Here is a 26,449-nt window from a genome sequence, read left to right on the forward strand (position 1 = left end):
AATATTTTCTAGAGTCAGAAGAGCTAACGCAACAAAGATGATATCCTTTACTAGATCAACTAACTTGCATGAGAGCCAGTTTGGTGTAGTGATTAACAGCAGCAGGACTCTAATCCGGAGAACCAGGTTTGATTCCCCATGCCTCTTCTTGAAGCCAGCTGGGTGACCTTGGGTGAGTCACAGCTCTCTCAGATCTCTCTCAGCCCCACCCACCTCACAGGGTGATTGCTGTTGTGAGGATAATAATAATGTACTTTGTAAACCACTCTGAGTGGGTGTTAAGTCATCCTGAAGGGCGGTATATAAATCGAATGTTGTTGTTGTTGTTATTATTATTATTATTATTATTATTTAATTCAATTTATATTCTGCCCTCCCTGCATCAGCAGGCTCAGAACGGATTACAATCAGTATAGTAATTTAAAATACATATAATTTTAAAACCAATAAAACCACATAAATATTTAAAACACACAGCAGCAGACTTCTCCAATAACCACCACCCAACCATCTCCACCCAACCATCTCCAAATTATTATTATTATTACTTCAGAACAGAAGGTTCTCCAGACATGCAAGCATGAATTGGAATCTGGGCGGCATTGTTTCCTTCATCCAAAAAGCCTCATTTCTGCTTCTCCATCTTTTTTCTGGTGAATACAAGGCAGGTACTCAGCTCTTAGGAGGACTCTATCCCTGCCCTAAGTAGCCAAATACTTTATAACTATTTCAGTACCATGGAGAGTTCCTACCCATACGCTAGCTTCATCTTCAAACCAGATTTTATTTTTTACAGGAAATTTAGAACTTCCCCTTTGCATTAATTTGCAGCCAAAAGTTCAACTGTTCTTGTTCACAAGACAGTCTTTGCACACCCCTGTAGTCCTCCAATACACTTCCGCTCCAGGAGAAGAGTCTACATAATGTTGCGAGCTTTCTCTGTAAGCACAGAGAAACGCAATCCATTCATTCATGTTTAACAGCTGTATAGGCCGGGATTCACATTCATTATGCACAATCAAAAGTTCACAATAAAAGACCATTACCTTTTTAAAAAGAAATGTGCTAGCTTTTAAGACCTTTATTGTGAAGAGTCAAAACGTCATTTCTTTGATACACTCCAAACATTACAAAAAGCAATTCTATAAGAAAACTTATAAAACCCACATATCGTATGCCACTATCATACCCTAGTGAATGCTTCTACATGTAACCATGCTCTGCATGTGCTGGGAAGTTATATCCACTTGCAGTAACAAAACACAGATGAAATGTAGCTATAAAAGTACAGTTGCTGCATGATGTCTAAGTTACATACACTTACACTGTTTGGTGTAGTGGTTATGAGCGCGGGACTCTAATCTGGAGAGCCGGGTTTGATTCCCCACTCCTCCGCTTGAAGCCAGCTGGGTGACCTTGGGTCAGTTGCAGCTCTCTCAGAGCTCTCTCAGCCCCACCCACCTCACCGGGTGATTGCTGTTGTGGGGATAATAATAACATACTTTGTAAACCGCTCTGAGTGGGTGTTAAGTCATCCTGAAGGGCAGTATATAAATCGAATGTTGTTGTTGTTGTTGTTGTTATTATTCCTACCTACAACTGTTTTCTGAAGCAAAGCCTGTGGGGTTCAATGGTTGAAGTGTTAGACCGTGGCTGGGGAGACCTGGGTTAAGAGTTCTGCTCTGCAATGAAACTTCTTAGACTACCTTGACCCAGTCATTCTCAGCCTAACCTACTTCACAGAGTTGTGATGATAAAATAGAGGCATGGAGGGCCAAATATGTTGCTCTAATTTCCTGGGCAAAACTGAGTTAGATCCAACCATTAGCCATCCAACCATGAATGACCAGTGGTTATTTGTGGCTATTATTCAGCAATCTGCCAAGAAGAATGAGCGGGTTTCATTCCTTTATTTATGCCATGATTGTTCTCCAAGGATTGTTCTAAGCGATGTATTGGATTTTAGATTCTATGGTCTGTAAGGTGCCTGAGCGCTTTTTAAAAGCAGAAAGGTGGGATATAAATTTCATCAATAAATATTTAAAATTGCCTCCCACCCCCCACCCCCCAGTGATACTCCTTTAACTCAGAGTGGCTTCTCACATGACAAAGAAGTTCTATGGTTGTTGTGGGTTTTCCGGGCTGTATTGCCGTGGTCTTGGCATTGTAGTTCCTGACGTTTCGCCAGCAGCTGTGGCTGGCATCTTCAGAGGTGTAGCACCAAAAGTCTTTTGGTGCTACACCTCTGAAGATGCCAGCCACAGCTGCTGGCGAAACGTCAGGAACTACAATGCCAAGACCACGGCAATACAGCCCGGAAAACCCACAACAACCATCGTTCTCCGGCCGTGAAAGCCTTCAACAATACAAAGAAGTTCTATCTTCCTGCAGGGCTTTTTTTCAGCAGGAACACGGTGGAATGGAGTTCTGGCACCTCTTAAAATGGTCACATAGCTGGTGGCCCCGCCCCCTGATCTCCAGACAGAGGGGAGTTTAGATTGCCCTCCACACTGCCGAGCGGTGCGGAGGGCAATCTAAACTCCCCTCTGTCTGGAGGTCAGGGGGCAGGGCCACCGGCCATATTTGCTGAGGGCGATTTAAACTTTAAAAAACTTCCCCTTTGTTCCAGCTGACCCAAAGTGACATCATTGTGTGGTCTTGAGTTCCACCACCTCTTTTCCCAGAAAAAAAGCCCTGTCTTCCTGTATTGTGTCCCAATGGAGAACTTGGACAAAGATCTCCCTGTGATTCCGAGCGAATGGAGAGTAATGTCAGGGTGGAAAGATTTGGGATCAAATCCCCCATCTTGCCATGAAATTCAGTGGATGACCTTGGACCAGTCATTCCTACTCAGCCTAACCTGCCACGAGAGGATCACATGAGGAACAGAGAACCGTGAATGCTGCCCTATGCCTTCTCGGGGTGGGGAGGGCAAGATCAAAGGATACTTTGAGTACATCTATTTGCAATTGCTTGTACTTGTACTTTATTTGGAAGCAGCTGCTCTAAGCAGCAAGAACTACTTCCTGAGCCTCCTATGCCTGCCTTCTTCCACAGTTCCAGTGTGCCAGCTAAGGAGAAAACCACTCCCTGGCCCTGACTGACCTTCTGTCCTCACCTCCTGTGGCTGTTCTCTGCTAATAATACCTGGTTAACTCTGAGAAAGGAGATAAAAAGTGAGATTACGCAATGCTTCCTTTCCTCTGAACATTGTGGGTGCCACACCAAGTCCAACTGAAGACTTTTCTTTTGTTACAGAGTTTTTGTTACACAGCATTGAGAGTTGGCAGGCCCCTTAGAAGACTTTTGGGGGCTCTTGTAACAGCAGTTCAGTAACAGCATGCATGCAAAGGCCCCAGATTTAATCTTTAATCTCTCCCATTAAACCTCTTTCTGCCAGAAGCCACGTCAGATTAAAGTAAAATACTGAGATTAAAGTAAAATACTGAGTCAAATGGGCCAACCAATTTGATATCAGCAGAAGACCGTGTCTCTCTACACGAGACATCTTACATGGGGACATTCAGGTGTAGGGAGACACAATGTTAGCCAAGAAGCGTAGTTTAAACAAAAAACAGATCCTGCAAAGACCGCTCCTTAGAGGATTTGTTAACTTCCTCTTCGCCTCCTGGAAGGCTCTGTCAATTTCACCTCCCCTTTGGGGAGGTGAAGAGGAAATTAACAAATCCTCTGAGGAGCGATCTCCGCAGGATCTGTCTTTTTAAACTATGCTTCCTGGCTAACATTACGTCTCCCTACGCTTGAGCATCCCCATGTAAGATGTCTCATGTAGAGAGACTCAAGGTCTCATGTCTTTCTAGGCTTGTCAACCTCCACATGGGTCCTAGAGTTTTCCCAGGATTGCCACTGATCTCCAGTACTGATCTCCAGAGTACATAGATAAGTTCCCCTAAAGTAAGTGGCAGCTGTGAAGTATAGACTCTATGGAATCATATCCCCACTGAGTTCCCTCCCTGGTATCCAACCTCCAGGAATTTCTTAGGTTGGAGTTGGAAGCTCTACTTCTATCCCCTTTCCCTAGCTCAGAGCCAACCTCTCAGTCCATAGGCCCAGCTTTCCCTCCTCCCACATGGAGCTGTGTCATTGCTCCATATTTAAACATATTTGCATAATTTGCACGTTCTGTTTCCATTGGTCTCATGTAAGCACGATTTAGTGCAGAGACTGAAGGTCTGCCATCCGGGCTGATGAGTGGAACTTTTTATTTGGCATCTCTTCTAGCTTCTGAATATTTTACCAGGTGTTGCTGCACATTGTTTCAGAACCTTAAGGGCTAGAAAGTTGCTTTTCTTTTTAATGAAGCCGCAGAAAGCTTTTGCTCCCAGGTGCTCCCAGAAACCTATCGTACAGGCTTGTCTGCACTTCTTTGGAATCACAGTAAACATTCACTCTCACGTTGAGAGAGGTGCCATTGAGGATGGATTGGGAACAATCAAATTGATGCTAAAGAATTTATTCACACAAGAAATTCAGTTAAGTTCTTCCAGGGTGTGACCCTGACAATTGTTCATTACATTTAATTCCAGAGTCTTTTCAAAATACTCCCCCCCCGCCGCCTTTAGCAAATGCAGTTTCAATGTACTGTAGTGTTAGTGTTTCAGATTAAGATCTTAGAGACCTAGGTTCGAATCCCCACTCTGCCATCGAAGGTCTCTGGGTGACCCTGCGCTAGTCACACCTTCTTAGCCTCACAGGGTTGTTCTTGTAGGATAAAATGGAGGTGGGGAGAAGAGTATTGTGTGCCATTTTGGGTTCCCACTGCAGAAATAAGCAAGGTATAAATACCTAAATCAATAACATGTGACCCTCTCCTCCCTGCTATTTTCCCACTGACAAATGCCTTCCTGAACTGCTTTTACCTCCGATAAGGAAAAAAAATATGGATACCATATAGACAGAATCTCTCTCTGACCTCCCCTGTCTGTTGTCTTCTCTTCCCAGTGGATGCAGGCCCAGCAAGGGCATTTGGAAAAAGAAAACAAACTTTTAAAAATGATCTGGAAACTGAAGGTAACATAGTTCTTAATTGGCCAGGAGCCTGGTGTGGAAGGGGAAATAAACAGGAAGTGGGACCAGTTCTTGAAGGTCCATCATGTTGCCAACCATTTTCAGCAGCAAGCCAACTCCATTGTTTAGGAAACCAGAGAGGGCCAGTAACTAGGGAAGCATTCGATACAGCAGGGCAGGCAGACACAGCAAGAAAAGCCCCAAAGGAAGGAGCAAAGGGTGTCCCTTCAAATCAGAGGTAGGTAGACAGATGTGGAGCCAAGGGAATCGTGATATGGAGGCAGCCTGGGGTGCAAAGTTGACACACTACGATGGTTGTTGGGGGTTTTCCGGGCTGTCTTGCCGTGGTCTTGGCATTGTAGTTCCTGACGTTTCGCCAGCAGCTGTGGCTGGCATCTTCAGAGGTGTAGCACCAAAAGACAGAGATCTCTCAGTGTCACAGTGTGGAAAAGATGTAGGTCATTTGTATCTACTCAGGAGGGGTGGGGTTGAGCTGAGTCATTCTGTAAGAGTTTCCCAGGGTGTGGAATGCTAATGGCGGGAGGCTTCACTGTATCCTGAGGCGGTTCTTTTGCATATGGATTGGTGCTTGATGTGCTAATCTTCTCTGCAGGGCTATTGTCGGGTGTGGAGTGTTTTGTTGGCCTGGTGTTTTTCAGAACTGGAGCCCATGCTCTGTTCATTCTTAAGGTTTCTTCTTTCCTGTTGAAGTTTTGCTTATGCTTGTGAATTTCAATGGCTTCCCTGTGCAGTCTGACAAAGTAGTTGGAAGTGTTGTCCAGTATTTTGGTGTCCTGGAATAAGATACTGTGCCCTGTTTGAGTTAGGCTATGTTCAGCCACTGCTGATTTTTCAGGCTGTCCAAGTCTGCAGTGTCTTTCATGTTCTTTTATTCTTGTCTGGATGCTACGCTTTGTGGTCCCGATGTAAACTTGTCCACAGCTGCAGGGTATACGGTATACTCCTGCAGAGGTGAGGGGATCTCTGCTGTCTTTTGCTGATCGTAGCATCTGTTGTATTTTTCGGGTGGGTCTGAATACTGCTTGAAGGTTATGCTTTTTCATAAGCTTTCCCATCTGATCAGTAATTCCTTTGATATATGGCAAAAACACTTTTCCTGTGGGAGACTGTTTTTCTTTGGTTGTTTGATTCATCCTGGGTTTGATTGCTCTTCGGATTTCATTTCTGGAGTAGCCATTTGCCTGAAGTGCGTGGTTTAGATGATTAATTTCCTCATTGAGAAAGCGCGGCTCACATATCCGTCTTGCACGATCCACTAATGTTTTCATTATGCCTCTTTTCTGTCGGGGGTGGTGATTGGAGTTTTTGTGTAAGTACCGATCAGTGTGAGTTGGTTTCCTGTAGACCTTGTGACCTAACTGAAAGTTTGCTTTGCGGATGACCAAGGTATCCAGGAATGAGAGTTTACCAAGGTTCCAGTAAACCAAGGTTCCAGTAAAAGACACTATTGCACTGATTAATCAGATTTTCCCAGAGGATGTAACAGCCTTATTCCATCATTGTCTGACAACCAGTTACTTCCAATGGGACAACGAATTCTATGAACAGATGGATGGGGTGGCCATGGGGAGCCCACTCATCCCAGTTATAGCAAACTTCTACATGGAACATTTTGAAAAAACAGCTCTAGAATCAGCACCCCACAAACCCAGTGTATGGTTCCGGTTTGTGGATGATACATTCATCATTTGGAGCCATGGGGAGGAAGAATTGATGGAGTTTTTGAATCATCTCAACAACATCCACCTGAACATACAATTCACAATGGAGAAAGAAAGTGAGGGAAAACTCTCATTCCTGGATACCTTGGTCATCCGCAAAGCAAACTTTCAGTTAGGTCACAAGGTCTACAGGAAACCAACTCACACTGATCGGTACTTACACAAAAACTCCAATCACCACCCCCGACAGAAAAGAGGCATAATGAAAACATTAGTGGATCGTGCAAGACGGATATGTGAGCCGCGCTTTCTCAATGAGGAAATTAATCATCTAAACCACGCACTTCAGGCAAATGGCTACTCCAGAAATGAAATCCGAAGAGCAATCAAACCCAGGATGAATCAAACAACCAAAGAAAAACAGTCTCCCACAGGAAAAGTGTTTTTGCCATATATCAAAGGAATTACTGATCAGATGGGAAAGCTTATGAAAAAGCATAACCTTCAAGCAGTATTCAGACCCACCCGAAAAATACAACAGATGCTACGATCAGCAAAAGACAGCAGAGATCCCCTCACCTCTGCAGGAGTATACCGTATACCCTGCAGCTGTGGACAAGTTTACATCGGGACCACAAAGCGTAGCATCCAGACAAGAATAAAAGAACATGAAAGACACTGCAGACTTGGACAGCCTGAAAAATCAGCAGTGGCTGAACATAGCCTAACTCAAACAGGGCACAGTATCTTATTCCAGGACACCAAAATACTGGACAACACTTCCAACTACTTTGTCAGACTGCACAGGGAAGCCATTGAAATTCACAAGCATAAGCAAAACTTCAACAGGAAAGAAGAAACCTTAAGAATGAACAGAGCATGGGCTCCAGTTCTGAAAAACACCAGGCCAACAAAACACTCCACACCCGACAATAGCCCTGCAGAGAAGATTAGCACATCAAGCACCAATCCATATGCAAAAGAACCGCCTCAGGATACAGTGAAGCCTCCCGCCATTAGCATTCCACACCCTGGGAAACTCTTACAGAATGACTCAGCTCAACCCCACCCCTCCTGAGTAGATACAAATGACCTACATCTTTTCCACACTGTGACACTGAGAGATCTCTGTCTTTTGGTGCTACACCTCTGAAGATGCCAGCCACAGCTGCTGGCGAAACGTCAGGAACTACAATGCCAAGACCACGGCAAGACAGCCCGGAAAACCCCCAACAACCATCGTTCTCCGGCGTGAAAGCCTTCGACAATACATTGACACACTACCTTAATAAACTGGGCTGGGGCATCCAAGGGGCTATATGTCCTATGCGATGCCCTCCTCACATTCAGCCCAAACCAAGGTTCATTCTCATCTTTTTCCATTCACTGTACTGGGGTTGGAGATCTCCTAGAATTACAACTGATTTCCAGGCAACAGAGATCAGTTCCCCTGGAGAAAATGGCTACTTTGGTAGATGGACTCTGTGGCATTATACTCAGCTGAGGTCACTCCCCAACCTCCACCTCCCAAATCTCCAGGAATTTCCCTACCCAGAGCTGGCAACCCTACACTGTGCACACAGCCACTGCCTTCTTCCCCAATCCACAAGCACACAGGCCACACCTTCTTCTAAATGGAAGGAAGGAAGTCAGAGTAAAGGAAGGGGAAATGACAGAGAATAGTATAAAAGAAAGACAATGACGGGGAGAGTAATCTGCTTAATTTCTACTTTTAAATCTTCCTTTCCCTCATCTATTAATTTTTTAGAAGCATCCTACTCCCTCTTAAACCCCACATGCACAATTGCACAAAAAGTTAGTACAACCATGCAACGCCCCTCCCCTTCACATAACGTGTTTGAGGGCATTGTAGAGTCAACTGTGGCTGAAATTCCCAACGTTTTCCTGAAATAAAAAAAAAAACCCTAGCCAGTAGTGCGAAGGACCGCGTTCCAGTTCTGTTGGTGCTGGGTCATGCCCCAGTCTCTTGGGAGCCACAGTCCTTCGGGGGCAATTGACCCTAGTCATGTGTGAAGTGGAGACAATGGTCTTTGAATTCTGTTGGTTGCCAAGGCGAAAGAGCTCAGGCTTCTAGCTCAGGATTACTTCCTACTTTTCTTCAGAACAAAGAGGATTTTCTATTATTTTTGGCTATTCTTAGGCCTGACCTTGAACAGCCCCCTGCAAGTTTCCACTCCTCTTCTTCTCCATCACCAGCGCAAGACAGACAAATGTGTTATCTGTCAAGCGGAATCATTTTACAAAGCTACTTTAGATCCCATCAAAGCTGAGGCTGAAGAATTAGGTCAGGCCTTTTCAGTATAAGAGGAACACCACTTATCAGCTCCCCTATGGCATTCTAGCCCCTCAGTGTTGCTCCAGCTTCAGGGTTAATACTGCCTAGCAGAGCAGAACAAGTTGATCTGGGGCTTAAAATTTTTGAGAACCCCTGAAAAATGAGAATCAAGATGGGCACCAGCTTGCAGGCTGTCTGGAGATAGCAGTTGAAATAGCAGAGAAATTGGTCCGGTGTAGGGTTTGGTCTGACTGCATCTTTGGAACCTCACAAAAGGGCATCTGTCTTTGGAAATAGGGGATTTTTTAAAAAGATGCTTCTGAAATTTTCTTGATCCGAATGTCTCCCTGTTTTTGGAGCACTGAATTGCCTGTCTTTATTTCTAATGGTCCATTTATTTCCAAATTTCCATTTCCAAATTGTGTACAATTATTTATTTCAACATGAGCTTCCCACCTTTTCTATAAAATGGCTTACAAGTATGACCATGGATTGTATAATTAAAGGCCACAAGCATCTAGATCTTTCAAAAATTACAGTGGTCTCCAAAGAAAGCAGAAAACCAAATGGGTTGCTAACAACACACACAGCTAGTGAGATTCACAAAACGGCACGCGCATGGTCGAGAGAGACCTGCATAATGAACATTATTAATTGTACCCCAAAATATGCCCATTAGGTGCACATCACATTCACACAACCACATCCCCACATCCCATGTGGCTAGGGTTGCCAGCCTCCAGGTGGTGGGTGGAGATCTTCGGGAATTACAACTGATCTCCAGGCCACAGAGATCAGTTCACCTGGAGAAAAGGGCTGCTTTGGAGGGTGGACTCTATGGCATTATACCATGCGGAGGTCCCTTCCCTCCCCAAACCCTGCACTCTCCAGGCTTCACCCCCCCAATTCTCCAGGTATTTTCCAACCTGGAGCTGGCAACTCTACATGTGGCAACCACAACAGAAATAAATGTGATGCCTGAGAAAAGCCTAATATCTTCCCAGATAGAAAAAAGTATTGTTTATATTATGGGAGAGCTGAGAAAATGTGAGATTGCTGCCGCAGGAAGACAACATGAAGAGAAGGAGTGCAGAACAAATGAGAGACAAATGTGCATGTATTGGGTAATAAACTGAAGGCCTTTTAATGCCTTTTGTCCGGCCCTTCTTCCAAGGAACTCAGGACTAGGCACATGGATCTTCCCTCCTCCATTTTACCTTCACAACAACCTTGTAGGCAGGAACAGATTGGCTAGGCCAAGGTCATTCTACAAGTGGAGATTTCCTGACTCAAATTCCACTTGCCATTTTTAAAAAGTGGAACTCCACACTTAGGGGGCATTTGGATTCCCCATGCAAAAATGTCAAATTCGACTTTTATTTTTTGATGGAAAACAGCTACAGGGCTGAGATTTGCTCTGTGCACTCAAACCAACTTCATCAAACTGTCAAGGAGGCAGAACATTTTCTCCAATTAACTTCTGAATGGACTATTTTTTTATTACCCTCAAAGGAATTTGGGGGCGCTTACATGGCTCTCTCTCCCCTGCCTCCTCCATTTTTTGCCCTTGCAACAATCTTATGAAGTAGGCTAGGCTGAGATGTAGTGAACGGCTCAAGGTAACCCAGTAGGCTTCCCTGGCAGAGTGGGGATTTGAACCAGCCTCTCCTAGATCCTGTACAGCACTCTAAGCGCTGTACCACACTGGGTCTCCATTGTAGGTTCCTGCCCAACAGACTTAGTGGAGATTGAGCCTGGCTGTCACTGGTCTTCACCCCATGCGCCAACTGTCCCATTTATGGTTGGGATGGGAGAAGGAGCCAGAGCACAGAGGCAGGATACGTGCTTTGAATTCAGAAGGCCCCGTGTCTAACCCTGGGACACTCCAATACAAAAAGTCTTCAGATAGCAGTTGCTAGGAAGGAACTTGTGCTGTCTAAGATCCTCTGCCAATCAGAGCAGACAACACGCAGCTAGATGGACCGGTGATGTGACCCAGGATAGGGTTGCTGGTTCCCCAGTGAAGGCAGGAAATTCCCTGCTCCCAGCCTCCTCCCCACACTACCACTCACCTGGCCAGCAAGGGCAAAGGTGTGGGAATGGACCTTCTGGGGTGCACCCCCGGTATGGTACAGTGACGTCACTCCCAGGTGTGACATCATCACATAGGCCCCGGGAGTACTTCTGGGCTTCGCACCAGACCAATTTGGCCCATTTAAGGGTCCAAACGGGCCCAGCACAAAGCTTAGGTGCACTTCCAGGGCCTGCACAATGATGTCGCTCTTGGAAGTGATGTCATCATGCTGCGCCCAAGAAGAAACTAAAGGCAAGTGCTGGGTCCCCAGCCTCCCTCTGGGTGGGTAAGGGGGCCTGGCAAGCCTAGCCTGGGAACCCAGGCTGTCTCTCAACCAGAGTCACACAGAACACGCAGAGCAGAGTGCCAGCATGGGTGCAGTGGTTAGAGTGTCCAACTGGACCCAGGGTTGAATCCCTCACTCTGCCAAGGAAGCTTACTGGGTAACCTTGGGCTGGTCACACTCTCTCAGCCTGACCTACCTCACAGGGTTGTTATGAGGATAAAATGGAGGAGATGGAAATTAGATAAGCCACCCACTGGGGAACAAAGTGGCGTATAAGTGACTATTATATATTTATTTAGATGACTCTGCAGTTGCTGTTGAGCAGGTCAGGTCAGGCAGGAGTTCAGCCTGAGAGATACCATGCAGCTCTTTGAGTCGGGAAACTGCCTCGAGGGCCCAATATACCCACACAAAGGAATGGGTGGTGGAACACACTGGTGGAAGATTTCGTGTTGGGTTGTTCCTTGTTAAAAACTCTCTGCAGAAGAAAAACCAGCACAGGAAGCAAAGCAGATGGGTCAAGGATTTCTTCTTGCTCTGCTTTAGTCTAACTGGGAATTGGCTAGCTGCAGTTTGCAGTGGAGCACCTTAAAGACTAGCGACATTTATTTCAATATGAGTATTTGTGACTGAGTCTCAGCCCACTTCCACTTCAACATTCCACCTCTTCCATTCCTCCCTTAAAGACACGGTTCTGCATTTTAAAAGAGAGTCCTTCTAGCACTGCATAATGCCCTGGATATCATGGGTAGGAGGGCGTGCAAGTAACTTCTTGATGGTGGTAGAAAGCCTGACTCAAGCATCCCTGTCTGGTTTCTCAGCTCTTAACAGAGATTGCCTGCATATTCCCCAACTAGCCTCTGCAAAAAGAAGGCAAGTCCTTCCCAGAGTTAGGCTCTGAACATGTCCGACAGGGAAGAAACGTGTTCAGCCTGTGGTCACCAGTCCATCCGGAGCTGGCCTCTACACTACAGAAAGAGGGAAGGCATCTCTTTGCAACCAAGGGCTTGCACAGAAATAACAGCTCTTGCGGAACACCAGCACAGCCATGACATCACCGGCAGCCAATCAGGACCCAGCCTTCCAGTTCACTGACCCAAAGAAGCTGTCAGAGTAGAAAGTCTCAGAAGCATTTTTTAATTTTGCTCCAGCTTTTCAGGGGATCTGGGGGCCAAATTCAGGCTTTGGCGATGATCTAAAACCGGAGCGGCAGGCAACCCTCGCCGTTTGCAAATGTCAGGAATGCCTTTGCAGCGGGTCCAGCTCTGCCTCCCCTTGCCAGGTTGGACCGAGTTCAGGCTCTGTTTGTGGCAAACACCAGATGTGCAGTTATGCAGGCGGATGGGAGAAAGAGGGAGGCAGCGAAGCCAGTGGCATAATCCCCCTCCCTCCTGCCTCCCTGCATTTTTAATTGAATAGGTTTGAGAGCTGGATTTGCTCTTGGCATCAGGCAGCAAGTGAGCCTGACCTAAATCTGAAAGCAGCAGGAAGCAGGTTAAAGAGACAGGCACTAAAAAAAAATTTTTTTTTCAAGGGGATCTGATCCATTCTCTTGAAATGTACAAGCTGCCCTCTCCCTTCCAGTCTGTCTCCCTAGAAATTATTAATTTACCCTATTCATCCTCTGTTCTTGGTATCCGCAAAACTCTCCTCCAGCACCACGTTTCAAATGAACCAGTTTTCTTCGTCTTAGCTTTCTTCACTGTCCAACTTTCACATCCATGTATAGTAATGGGGAATACCATAGTATGGATTATCTTGATCTTGGTTCCCAGAGAGACAGCTATCGTACTTAGTGGAAGGCAGTAGGAAAAGAAGCCACCTAAAATGAGATGGCTGGACTCAGTCAAAGAAGCCACGTCCTCCAGTTTGCAGGTTCTGAGCAAATCTGTTCATGATAGGACGTTTTGGAGGTCTTTCCTTCATAGAGTTGCCGTGGGTCAGAGGTGACTTGACAGCACATAACACACACACACACATTCATCATCATTCTTGTACATATTTTAGGCAAACAAACAGTTGAGGAAAGTTGGTTATAAATAGAGGCGTGAAGACTAGACAGAGGAGAGCAAAGCAGGAGCAGAAAGAAGAAGAATGTGCCCTTGAGTTGCAAGCAACACATGGAAATCCCATCCATGGAGCGTTCTAGGCAAGAGATGAGCAGAGATGGTTGGCCATTGCCTTCCTCCACATAGCACCCCAGTCTTCCCATGACCCCTCTCATCCAAGTACTGACCACAGCTGACCCTGCTTGGCTCCCAAACTCTAATGAGCTCTGGCTATACTGGGCTATTCAGGCTGACATGAGAAGGGAACCTTCTTTTTAATGTGTCTTGATAGAGAAACAGGATATTTGGAGAACAGTAGGGGGGGAATTCTCTTATGAGATGTCCTGGGTGATGAAATTTCCTTTCTCCAGCTGCCCACCCCCACACCCCCCATGTCTGCCATTCCCCACCAGTTTAAAATCCCCCTATTTATTCCATTATATTTGTAAAAAACTGATCTGTCAGCCAGGCAGAAGGAGGGGGGGACCAGTCATAGCAATGGAAATCTAGCTAGTTAGCAAACCTGTTCTGAACATATCTAGATAATGTAGGATATGAGTCAAAGCAGGGGAACAAATACAACCGCCCTCCCCCCCCCCCGCCCTTTCTAGGCTGCTTTATTCAAGCTAAGTTATCCAGCAAGGAAGGAAGAATGGGAACACCTTCAGGCAGATGCCGGAATGAGGTTCTATCCCTGCTTTTATTGCAGGCATTTGCCTAGGCAGGGCCAGAGGTGTAATCCTTTGGTACAGGCCAAATGGCAGCAGTTAGAACGCTCCTGGCCCTTAGCCCATGGCCCTGAGTGAGCCAACCCAGGAGCTGGAGTTGCATTGTATTTTCCTCTTTTTCTACATTATACTGTCAGGGTTTTTTGTCCACCACTTGGAACCCCTCACTGGGGAGAAAAGTTGAAATACAAAATGTGCAATGGAGGGAGCAGTGACCTTGCCCTGCCTTTTCTGGCAATGGGTTCTGATCTGTCAAGCCAGTTTCTTTCTGGTTGGATAGCTGGCTTACATATGAGTAGAAGCATTGCCACTCCTCTGGCAGTCCCTTGCCCCAAGGTGTTTTGAATCACTCAAGACAGCATATGTGAGTTTCAGACAATGCAGGTTCACTCCAGTTACTGGCTTCTTTGAATGGGCATCTTGCCTTCATTCTACTCTTAAGTGGTTCGAGAGAAGCTTGCTAAGTCAAGGAAATACTTTGAGTTGTCATCCCTGAAAACAAAACCTGTTCCATTCTCGCAAACACAGAGGCTCTAAATTGCTTGGCTTTCTTTTCTCTTCTTTCTTTTTTTAAAACGAAAAGATGCTTTGGTTGCTTTTCCCCTGAGCAATAAGGACAAATATTGCTCAGAGAGAAATTATCAAAGCCACTGAAGTCCCATGAAGCCTTTCCATTAACAATTGGGAGGTTATTTTGTGGCGAGACCCCAGGGAAGTCTCTCAGAAGCACAGGTAGAAAGTCAAAATCAGCTGCTGAGGAAAACAGGAGCCGCCTCACTCTCTCTTAGACTCAAGAGAGATGATTTGTGGATGGTACAAAACGAGAAATAGGCAGTGAAACCAGCAGTGGCAAGATTTGGCAGGCCTAAGTTAATGCCAGCTCTATTTATTTATTTATAGTCTGACTCAAGGGGGATTACACAGTACAAATCAATACTGGGAATGTCTGGGACATTCAATAAGATATACAATAGGGTAAGGAGTGCAAAAATTTGAAAACAAGCATAATTATCAATACAGAGATGAAACATTGCTGAAACAAAACATAAGTAATTTGACATGACAAATTATGTGGAAACTACCCAGAGTAGATCTATATCAACAGACAGTAACCAGTAGTATAGTCTACAGCCCCAGTATTCAGTACTGATCGAATGTTTCAAGGAATTAGGAGGTTCTTTCAGTTAATTTGCCAAGTCATATTTTTCTGTATATATATATAGAAGCCCCTTGCTCGAGCGGTCTGCTTCAGCTGCTTTCATGATCCACATGAGCCATCCAGTTTATTATATTAATATAGTCATTCTCTCCTTTTTAAAATCTGTTGTAGTCATGATTTTTTCCTGTTTTGTTTTATAGTTATCTCTTGAAACATCAAAATAAATAGGTGTTTTAATAAAAAGGAGCATGCAGAGAAAGTCGCTCATCATTTCCAATTTGCCATAATCTCACTTAATAGTATGCAAATTCCACGCAGAAAACTGCTCCTTCCATTTGTCGTCTATTTTCATCTCATTATCCCGAGCCCAGAAGTGAGCAAACAAACCTGTACTTCAATACGAATCCAATATGATTTGTATATTCATCTGGTTAAAACATTTATGCCCCTGCCCTCTCGACGAAAAGACTTCCACGGGGGGTCACAGGTTCCATTACGATTTAAAATATCAGTACCATAAAATGTTTTTTTAAAGCAGTGAGATCATTAGTGAGAGCATCCCGAGAAAGTGAAAATGTAGCTAATGAGTAAATAAAAGCAGCAATCCTCTAATTTAAAACCAGCAAACAACACAGTGGAAAACCCAGTAGAGATCAAGTAGGACAGAGCCGTAGTTTAAAATCTTCAGTTAAAAAAACACACAAATAAATAAAATTGCAGATGTGCCAGCAAAACAAAAACAGGGAAGGATGAACCTCTCCAGAAAAAGCCACAGACAAAAAATGTCTTTACTTGTCACCAGAGTAAAGCTAAACTTCCACAAATTCTAGTTTTTGAATCTTTCCATATTCATCTTCTAAGCTTTTGTTAAACACTTCAAAATTGATGGCGACAGGTTAATTTTAAAGCAATGCTAATAATGTCAATGCAATATACACACACCCATTTGATAAGTACGCAGAGACGACTTAAAGGGGGGTTATAAAAATTCATGGCTGGATCACTGGTCTGAGGCGGCAGGGCTCTTTTTATGGTAGTTAACACTGAGACTGCAGCAGGAGGGATTTGAAATGGGATTTTTGTTTTTGTTTTGCAAAGTGTGCACCCACACACACTTGTTTCAGCTCAGCTCAGATGCAACAACAACAACCATTCGCCCTATGAAGCAAGGTGAGGTGGCTTCGTGGCTACCTTAAGAACATACAAGGACCCCTGCAGGATCCAACCCAACATTCTATTTCACACAGTGGCCAACCCGTTGCCCTGAAAGGCCAACAAACAGGGCAAAGAGACTGATGCAGCGTCCTGGTGCTGGGTTTCAGAGGCTCGGTGCCTCTAAATCTGGCGGTTTCCTTTAATCAACAGGGCTAGTCGCCATTGATGGAACTCACCTCAACGAATTGGTCTAACCTTTTAAAGTCTTAGCAGGTTTTAAGGAGAGATTGGCACAAACCGGGAAAAAAAGAACCATGCAGTTCGTGGTTTGTCAAATTTCACGAACCACGAACTTTCACAAACCTGCCCCGGTTCGCGAACTGGCTCGTTTGGTTAGTGAAAATGTCGCCTCCAGGTCAGAAAATCATCACTTCCAGGTCAGCAGAAGGTCACTTCTGGGCTAGCAGAAGGTCTGCAGGAAGTCCATCCCCTGTTGCCTAGGAAACCGATTGATTGGCACCAGGCTGTCTGCAGTCACAAACCAAAAAATGAACCAAACAAACCAGCCTACAGTTCATGGTGGTTCGTCAGAAATGGGATCTGACAAACCGTGGTTCGCGAGCCACGAACCGGCCTAGTTCGTGCTTAATTTTGGTTCGTATTTTGGTTCGTGCCCATCTCTAGTTTTAAGGTCCATTAAGGTCAGAAGCATAGAAACCAACAGAGATTTAGAAGGGTGTGACTCTGCTTAGAATTGCACTGCGACTGGGACACAATCCACCAGGATCTTCTCCCAGCACAGCTCTTCTGTGACTTCTGCTCTTTACAAAGGTGCTTTTCCAAGAAAAATCCCTTGTCTTCCTATGTAAACTACCTGAATAAATAATATTTTAGTTGCTCATCTGGTTAGACTCCACCTCTCTCATGTCACACTTCATTATCAATCAATGTTTATTAAAACGGTCCTAGGCCAGCATAAAGCATAACAGCATTCTTATTGTCAAGATAAAAAAGAGGTAAAAATTATTAGCTCCCACATTGCTAAAAATATTACACAAATTTTAAATACAATTAAAGCATTTCATTACATATTTTCATACCTTCCTTAACTGGAGAATTTTGTAAGCTGACGCAAAAAATTTCGCACTGCATGCTGTAACCTTAACAGCATTCTGGTATACTCAATTCTGCCTATTGATTATGGAGGAAACAAACTTAATGCGGATCTCTTATTAAAAGGGGCAATGTAATAAAACATGTTCTATAGTTTCAGTTTCCCCTATACCAAAAGGACACAACTTATCTTCCATCTGAACCTTTTTGTATCGCCCCTCTAGAACTGCAAAAGGGAGGGCTTGATGTCTTGCAAGTGAGAATACCCTCCTATGACTGGGCACCTCCGGTCCAGATAGATAAGCAGCCAGAGAGACTACATATCTGAAGCTTCATTAGGAAGGGCTGTGGCTCAGATATTGGGCACCTGCTTTGCATGTCCAACGTCCCACATTCGTTCCCCAGCATCTCTAGCTAAAAGGATCAGTTAGGAGGCGATGTGAAAGACCTGGACCTGAAACCCTGGAGACCCCTTACCATGCAAGCAGGTGGGCTGTTCAGGCAGTAGACAACACAGACCCTGGCAGACCAATCATCTGATTCGATGGAAGGCAACTAGGAAGGGGCCGTGGCTCATGACAGAGCATCTGCTTGGCATGCAGAAGATCAGGTTCAATCCATGACATCTCTACTTTAAAAGATAAGGTGGCAGGTAATGCTCCAGCGTGAGACATTGGAGAAACACAGCCAGTCTGAGCAGACACAGTATTCACCTTGATGGACCAAGAAGCTGACTCAGTAGAAGGCGGCTTCATCAGCTTCCTTCCAGTTGTCTAAAACAAGGGCATGCAGCCATCTGGTTAACATCCGGCGTGGCTAAATTGGTTCCAATTATAAACAATGGTGATAACTTAGAGGTTTTGAAATCAAAGCCTATGAGAATTGCTTGATGGAAAGTGACACAGTTTCCTCGTAGTCAGAGATACAGAATGCCGAACGTATAAGCAATTTCCAAGTACTCATGTGCCTGCTATTCAGTTGAGAGAGATCAGTTATTAACATTTTCCCAAGGGTATAGAAATCTGCATGGCCGGAATTGCCCAGCAAATGGTGAGATTGGTCTTTTTTTAGCATGGACTCAGCAGGATTGGATCATCTCACTTTCTGCTCTCAAAACAGCGCCCCCCTAGCGGCTACTGGAGAAGTGAGGCAGGACAAAGGAAAACATTTTTGTAACACTGGCTTAAAAAGCAGAAAACAGGATTTCTAAGTGAATAGCTGATATGAGACTGAAGGCGCCAGGGAATTTGTAGATTCAAATCTCAGCTCAGCCAGAAATTTGCTAGATGGCCCAGCAATAGTTGGGCAACCATATGGATCTACCTTACAGAGTTGTTTGTAAGAACAGCAGAAAGAACACCTGCAAGATGTATCCCTTTATCGTCTGATGCATCTGACGAAGAGAACAGTGGTTCTCGAAAGCTTATGCTACAAAAAAGTTGGTTAGTCTTAAAAGTGCTACTGGACTCTTTTCTATTTTAAAATTACAGGACATCTCCAGACCTGCTGGCATCCATAAGTCTCTGTGAATCACGTTAAACAATCAGTATGCTCTATAGAAAACTTACTAAAGGCTTTCCACGGTAAAGCATGCCCTTAGCTATGTTTTCCTTCATACATTTTGAGTGGCAATGCCATGAATTTCTCATTGAATGATAGTCTAACTTGACTGTGATGATCAGATTTAAGCCCATCATTGGGTCTGTTTAGTTCAGCACTGAACCACTTGAATGCCTGCCAAACCGGTTTGCAATGGGGAGGGGGGTTTCAAAGCAGTGCATGTGCAAAAATGTTGCCCATCCCAACAGTTTGGCAGCCATTAACAATTTGAAGGACTCCCTAGATGAACACTGAATGGTAGGATTTCTTTTTAACACGCAGCATTTATTTATGATGAATTCATATGATTTGTGACTGATTGAACTGTCGGTTGAGACAATCGCCTGCCGATTGGAGCAGCGGAGAAACAAGGAAGGGAGAACGAGAACTCAGTCTTGTGTGAGAATGCACAGGCACAAAAAGCTGGTGGAGTTGTGCTGCACTGGTAGGAAGGCACTGGCTGGTGCAACAGCCACACACAGGCTGACAAACAGAAAAACCAACCCCCTGTTCATCATGAGCGGCAGACAAGACCTGAGTGAAACCAGCAGGTGTTTGAGCATTCCTAGTTTTGAGCAGGGCTTTTTTTCTGGGAAAAGAGGTGGCGGAACTCAGTGGGTTGCCCTCGGAGAAAATGGTCACATGGCCGGTGGCCCTGCCCCCTGATCTCCAGACAGAGGGGAGTTTAGATTGCCCTACGCACCTCTGGAGCAGCATGGAGGGCAATCTAAACCCCCCCTCTGCCTGGAGATCAGGGGGCGGGGCCACCAGCCATGTGACCATTTTCAAGAGATTCCAGAACTCCATTCCACCGCGCTCCAGCTGAAAAAAAGCCCTGGTTTTGAGAGTGTTGCATTGTGGTTAGCGTGGTGGCCTAGGATTTGGGAGACTCAACTTCAGATGCCATGATACTGGGTGAAGCTGGGGCCAGTCTGTTTGCCTTACAGGGCTGCTGTGCAGATAAAAATCCAACAGGGAGAGTCTAAGCTCCTTGGAGAAAAGTCAGAATAAAAAAGCATTCGGCAGTTTTACATACCAAATAGTCTTCCCATCTTTGCCTTTCCCTCATAAATCATAACTTGAAATGATGGTCTGAGGTAGGCTTATACAACCATGGTTAAAAAGAATTCTAGTTTGCATTAATCATGGTGAGTGTTGGTGGAACTCTGGTTAACACTAGGAAGGAAGAAGAGTCCCAAAGATTGGTTCCCGGCTTGCAAAACAAAACAAAAGTCCAGTGGCCCCTTGAAGACTTAAAACATTTATTTCAATGTCAGCTTTCATTTGCAAAGAACAGCTTGCAGTTCTTTTCTTGTGAACCTGAGACACCTCTGTGTTTAACGAGGAACTGTTGGCTTACAAACCAGGGCTCTAGAGGGGGAATCAGGGCTGACTTCTAACGGAAAGGGAGAGCAGGGCTACGCCATACCTTAGACAGATTTCTTTCTTTGCGTTGTTTCCAAATGCTGTCTTACTGCATTGTTCATGGGATGTCTTATGCTGCCGATCGAATTTTGAAAATACATTTTGTAAGCTGCCATAGCCCTGACCTGCATGGCCCATGCTTCTCAGAAGCTAAGCCGGCCAGCCCTGGTTAGTACTTGGATGGGAGACGACCAAGGAAGTCTAGAGTAACTGCACAGGGGAAAGCAATGGCCAGCCACCTCTGTTTGTCTCTTGCCTTGAAAACTCTGTGGGGTTGCCCTAAGTCAGCTGCAACTTGACAGCACATCCCAGCGCCACCAATGTGCCTTCAGGCTCCGTGAGAAAGGAAGGCTATCGATGAAGTAAACAAGTAAAGAAATGTCATGTGTGAGTAGGGACAGATATATACAGCCTTGCTATTTGTAATGCTTGAAAAAAAAATCCTGCAAACTCTGTTTAGTTCTAGACCACTGCAGCTGGTGTAGCATGCTGTTTAAGTATGCCGAATTTTGCATTGCAGCATTGCTGGTTCGAATCTCACCACTGCCATGAGCTCAGTAGGTGGCCTTGGGTCAGCCATTCCTCTCAGCCCCAGCTCCCCAGCTGGATTGTGGAGATAATAATAATACTGACTTTGTCCACGAATCCGAGCAGGCACTAATCTGTCCAGAAGAGTAGGATACAAATGAACGGTTATTATTATTATAAATGTGTGCCTCAGAAATGGGAAAGCACATACTTCAACCCCTGGGATCTCCAGAGAAAGGCTGTTGTCAATAGCCGCCGTAACTGAGATCTTGGAGAGCCCCTGGAACTTGGAGGAGACCATTTGCAGCCGGATGGAACTTGCGATCTGAGTCACTGTAATGCAGCTTTAGCATGTCTCTGAATAGCTGCCGTCTATACATAGCCTAGCATAGAAATAGGCGGAAGGATCATGTGCTTTTTACGGCACACCTTGCTGCCTGTACTCTGGGCTGTGCTGCAATGCAGATGGCTTTCGTTCTCCTTATTAGGCATTCAAGTGGCTTCCCCTGGAGCCCAGCTGAGAGGTAGCCTGCCCCGTAATGCTGGGCCTTTGCACGGCTCCCAAGAAGAGGCCCTGCAGCTGCCGAGTGGGCTCCTTTCTGACTTACTGTGCCCCCTGCTTCGACCTCAGGCCTTTCTCAAGGCTGTGAGAGAGGCTCCGAGAGGAGGACTCCTGTATTATTCAGCACTGCACAGAAGGACGAATTTCACCCACTGTGGTTTGTCCGTATGCAACTGGGACAGGTGAAGCCACACCAGGCAAATATTTCCTTTCTCAGCAAAGGGGGCTGTGGTGGGACCACCACATCGGGTTTGTAGTGCTGTGGAAACGGCAGAGCAAGCTGACACAAAGACCGCAGCCCCACGCCAACCATTTTCCATGTTCCTTTTGTTGCCGTAACGAACGCAGAAGCGTTTGCAGCGGCTAAGGAGCATCCACACGGTGCTTTCCCACTGTGCTTTCCCTGCCCTGGGCCTTCACGGCCACCATTTCTCAGCACCACACCCCTGGAAGGCTTTTTGAAAGGAATTGGGAACCGATAGATCACGATGGTATTAAACTCAATCATTATGTCGATTACAGATTTTAAGCTAGTCAGATACATTAATTACTGATTTTTTAAAGACAAAAAGTAAAAAAAAAAAAGCCCTCTGCTGACACTGGGGGAAATGGCCCGCAGGGGACTGAGACAAAGAAAATGGCACTGGTGTAAGCAGGACTTGGGGGGGGGGGGAAATGCACACCTATTTTATTTCATTTTTATTTGTTTATTAAAATATTTGGTTTGGCTCGTGGTGGCTTCCAATCTATTGATCACGCTCATCGGGTGTTCCCTGAATGACTCTTCTTCTCCAGCCTATGTTTCAATTGCTGGCTCTGTGTTTTTATATATGTATTTTGTTTTTAGTTTAAAAGTGTTTTAGAATGTTCTGCTTTTAATGGTTAGCTGCCTCAGTTGTCCTGGGCAGAAAGGTGAGGTATATACATTTTGTAAAATAAATAAATATCAGGCAAAGGTGGTCTGCCCGTGATATTTTCAAAATCAGGCTGGAAAAGGTCAAAACCGAGCAAGGGGAAAACCTGGAAAGTGGATGATTATACATGAATGCATACCCTCAAATCTGGGTTTCTGGTTATGCCCACTAAAGCCAGAAAATACCCGCGTTGCTGTATTTACACAAAATGGTGATGCCACGAATCAGGAGGATTATGCATAGAAGATCTTGCCTTATGCATAGTTGGATTGCCAAACTTGCAGCTGGGCTAAAGGAGTTCCTTGTGGATAACTATGGGTTATTAGTTAGCAGAGAACAGAATTTGTGCAATGGACATAATAAATACCCACTCCCGTGTTTAGCTCTATAAAATACTTTACTACATAATAGGATTTTAAAAAGGTTACATCGGTAGAAAATAAAGAAGAGCTATCTGGCTACATCTTGCTGGTTAGAGAGACTTAGAGAGAGAGAGAGCTGAACTGAACAAAGAACAATAAACCTCAGTATATGTTTCTAGCTAATTGCAACCCCCTCCCCCCAATAAACTGGTTGCCCAAGAGAGAATCCCTCATTGTCTTCATTAAGCATAAAGACTCCCCTTTCTATGGTGGGAAACTTAACTGGATAGCTAAATGGTTACATGCAAATAAGTTTACTAACTAGGTAATGTAAACAATAGTTTAACTCTTTCATGACTGAACAAAAACACTTGCTAATTCTCAACAATAATCAAGTAGCTGGATATTTTTGCATTTGGAAGGCATTTAATTGTTAACACCATGGAGGTGAGAGAGCTTTAGAACTGCTACCCATTTCTGGAAGGTAACTCATCCGAGTGCTCTAACGGAAATGTCGGTACTTGTTTTGAATTGAGAGATAGCTTGGGACTTCACAACCTAAAATGATTCCAAAAGTATGTTTCTCCCAGTGCAATCCTATGCTGAGTTACTCCAGTCTAAGCCCATCGATTTCAGTGGACTTAGACAGGAGTGCCTCTGCACAGGATTGCACTGTCCATCACATATATAGTCTAGTAAATGCCCTCCCACCACACACCTAAGGGAGAGAGAAGAAAAAATGGAGGGGAGAAGAAAAAAGATGTTTGTGTCTACATAAATTCTTGGAAAAGCAAGAATGAAAATTGGTCTTGGCATAACCAAATGTAGGGCATAAGGAAGAGAAATTGAAGAGCCCCTCCTCCCCAATCACCAGCTATAAAAGAAAATCAAGAACTTTGCACTGTTTTACATTCTTAGGACTCCTGCGTTGCACTCAGAATTGCTCTGCAATGGTATAGAGGGCAGAAGGCAAGCACCAAAGTACGATACTTTACTCAAAGTCCAGGCTGAGATTCTTGACACTGTTCAAATAAACAAATCAAATGAGTTGTTGAAATAAATTTAAATCTTATAGGGGAATAGATAATTCAATAAAGAAAGATCTTTCCCCAACACCTGCCAACCCAGGTGCCAGGGACTGATTTTGGGACCTTTTATATGGAAATCTGTACCAATAAGCTGCAGATTCTCCCTACTGCTCAAATGTATGTACCAGGAAGATGGGGTGGAGATGTCCTCTCCCACAGTGCCTGGGAGGGGTCTTTAAAAGCAGGAGATGTCTTTGCGGGAGAGCAAAACTAGTACAAAGGAGGTGAAGGAGGTGGAGATGGCGGACCCAGGAGTCAAAACTCATACCTCTATTTTCCTAAGCTACTCCTTCCCCAGAATATCTGCAAAATATTCTAGTTCAAAATAAAGCTTCAGGCAAATGTATGCCGCGTATACATATTATTACCGTGACAGCTATTCTAGCTTGATTTTTAAACTGTGTTTTAAACGTTCCTTGATATATTTATATTTTACTTTGTATTTTACTTTGTAAGCTGCCTTGAGCACTTTTGGAGCAAATGGGGTAATAAATGCTTTAAGTAAAATAAATAATATTTATATACAAGTGCAGCTTTTTTATGAAGAGAGAGAGAGAGAGAGAGAGAGAGAGAGAGAGAGAGAGAGAGAGAGAGAGAGAGAGAGAGAGAGAGAGAGAGAGAGAGACTGAAGTTGTACTGTGCATCCTAGGAAGTGACCTACATATAAGCAAGTAGAGACTCACACTGAGATTATGCTGCCCATCCCCCACTTCTCCCTGGTAGAGAAATCCGTCTGCAGTGTTGATTTGGAATCGTTATTGACCCAGGAACAAACGCTTGTAAGCCAATCAGAAGAGACCGAGCTGTCTGCGAGCACGTTTGCAAATCTGAATTCCCATCAGAGCCCGTGGAGGGCCATGTAAATGCCAGAGACAATGAAGGGGGGGCGGGATTTCTGAAGCAAATTATTCTCTAGGTTTTCATCCTACCTTTGCCCCATACTGATCAAGGAGGCAACACGGCTCTCTCTTTCCTTTTGATTTAGCCCGTGAGGAGACTAGGCTGGTGGAGACAATGACCAGCCGTTTCTTCAGTCCCAAATTGACCCACACACCCACCATGTTGTTCCCCCCCCCCCCCCCCGCGCAAGGAGGAAAGTGGCTTGAAAGGGTTTTAGCGGAAAGCAAAACCACGCAGGGAGAAAAAGCCTTCTCTTCTTCACGAGACTGCTACTTTCGACAACGGCTTTTTCTTTTTAAGCAAACTTCAGGGCTTAATTGCACACAACCCAAAGTCTTGATTAAATCCACATTTAAAAGAATCGATTAAACATAAGTTCTAGCTCTGCAGTTTCATGGAAGCCTTTTTTAATTGAAATATGGTGACTTTAAAAGTCTTGGGAGATTGAAACTTCTCCTACTGCTTTCTGAATGATGCTGTTTTTTATGTCAGATTTGAGACCATTTATTTATTTAGGTCTCCATACCCCTGCTTTCCTCCCTAATGGGAGCTCAGAGCAGCTTACCGCATCATTTTCTCCTCTTTTGTTTTTATCCTCATAATAACCTCTCTGTGAAATAGCTTAGGCTGAGAGAGAATGGCTCTCCCATAGTCACCTGAATCATGCAGTTGGAAGGGGTCTAGTCCAACCCCCTGCCCAAGATAGGAACAGCCTAAAGCATGCCCTGGTGAGCTTCATAGCAGAGTGGAGGACTCGAAGCTGGGTCTCTTGGGTCCTGGTTCTAACTATTATTCAAAGAATCGTTCTGTTTTGGAACTTGCCGCTAGACTGAGGCTCAGCTGAGGAACTTACAGAGGAATAATGTAAAAGTGTCTCTGGGCACAGGCAGAGTATTTTCTCCCCTGAGAAACCACAACTCACCCTGCTGCTGCCCTTGGGTTTAGATCAGGAAGCTCACAGGTAATCTCAGCAAGAACAAACTACCTAATAATGATACCAATCCAAGGACTATGCCCTGCAACAAACCAAGATGCCAACTTGTCCATAAAAGATGCCAACTTGTCCATACATTGATTCATATACCCTTACTGAATCTCATCAAGTCTGGGTCTGATTATTGCCCAATGGGGAGACAGTTTGCAAACTGTCGAAGGCTTTCACGGCCGGAGAACGATGGTTGTTGTGGATTTTCCGGGCTGTATAGCCGTGGTCTTGGCATTGTAGGAACTACAGGAACGTCAGGAACTACAATGCCAAGACCACGGCTATACAGCCCAGAAAATCCACAACAACCATGTTTGCAAACTGATGCTGCCTGAAGTTATGTGGAAGAAAGACTGGCTATAATTGTACCAAACATGAAACAGGTTTGATCTTGCTCGGTGCGTCATAGGTTTGGCCTGGCTCTTAACCAAACACACAGCGCTGATGCATTTTCAGACTGGGACACCAGTGTGCACGGGTCAGATCATTCCATCCACAATAGAGAGACATTAGCATT

This window comes from Eublepharis macularius, chromosome 15 (assembly GCF_028583425.1).
Source record: "Eublepharis macularius isolate TG4126 chromosome 15, MPM_Emac_v1.0, whole genome shotgun sequence".
Taxonomy (NCBI): domain Eukaryota; kingdom Metazoa; phylum Chordata; class Lepidosauria; order Squamata; family Eublepharidae; genus Eublepharis; species Eublepharis macularius.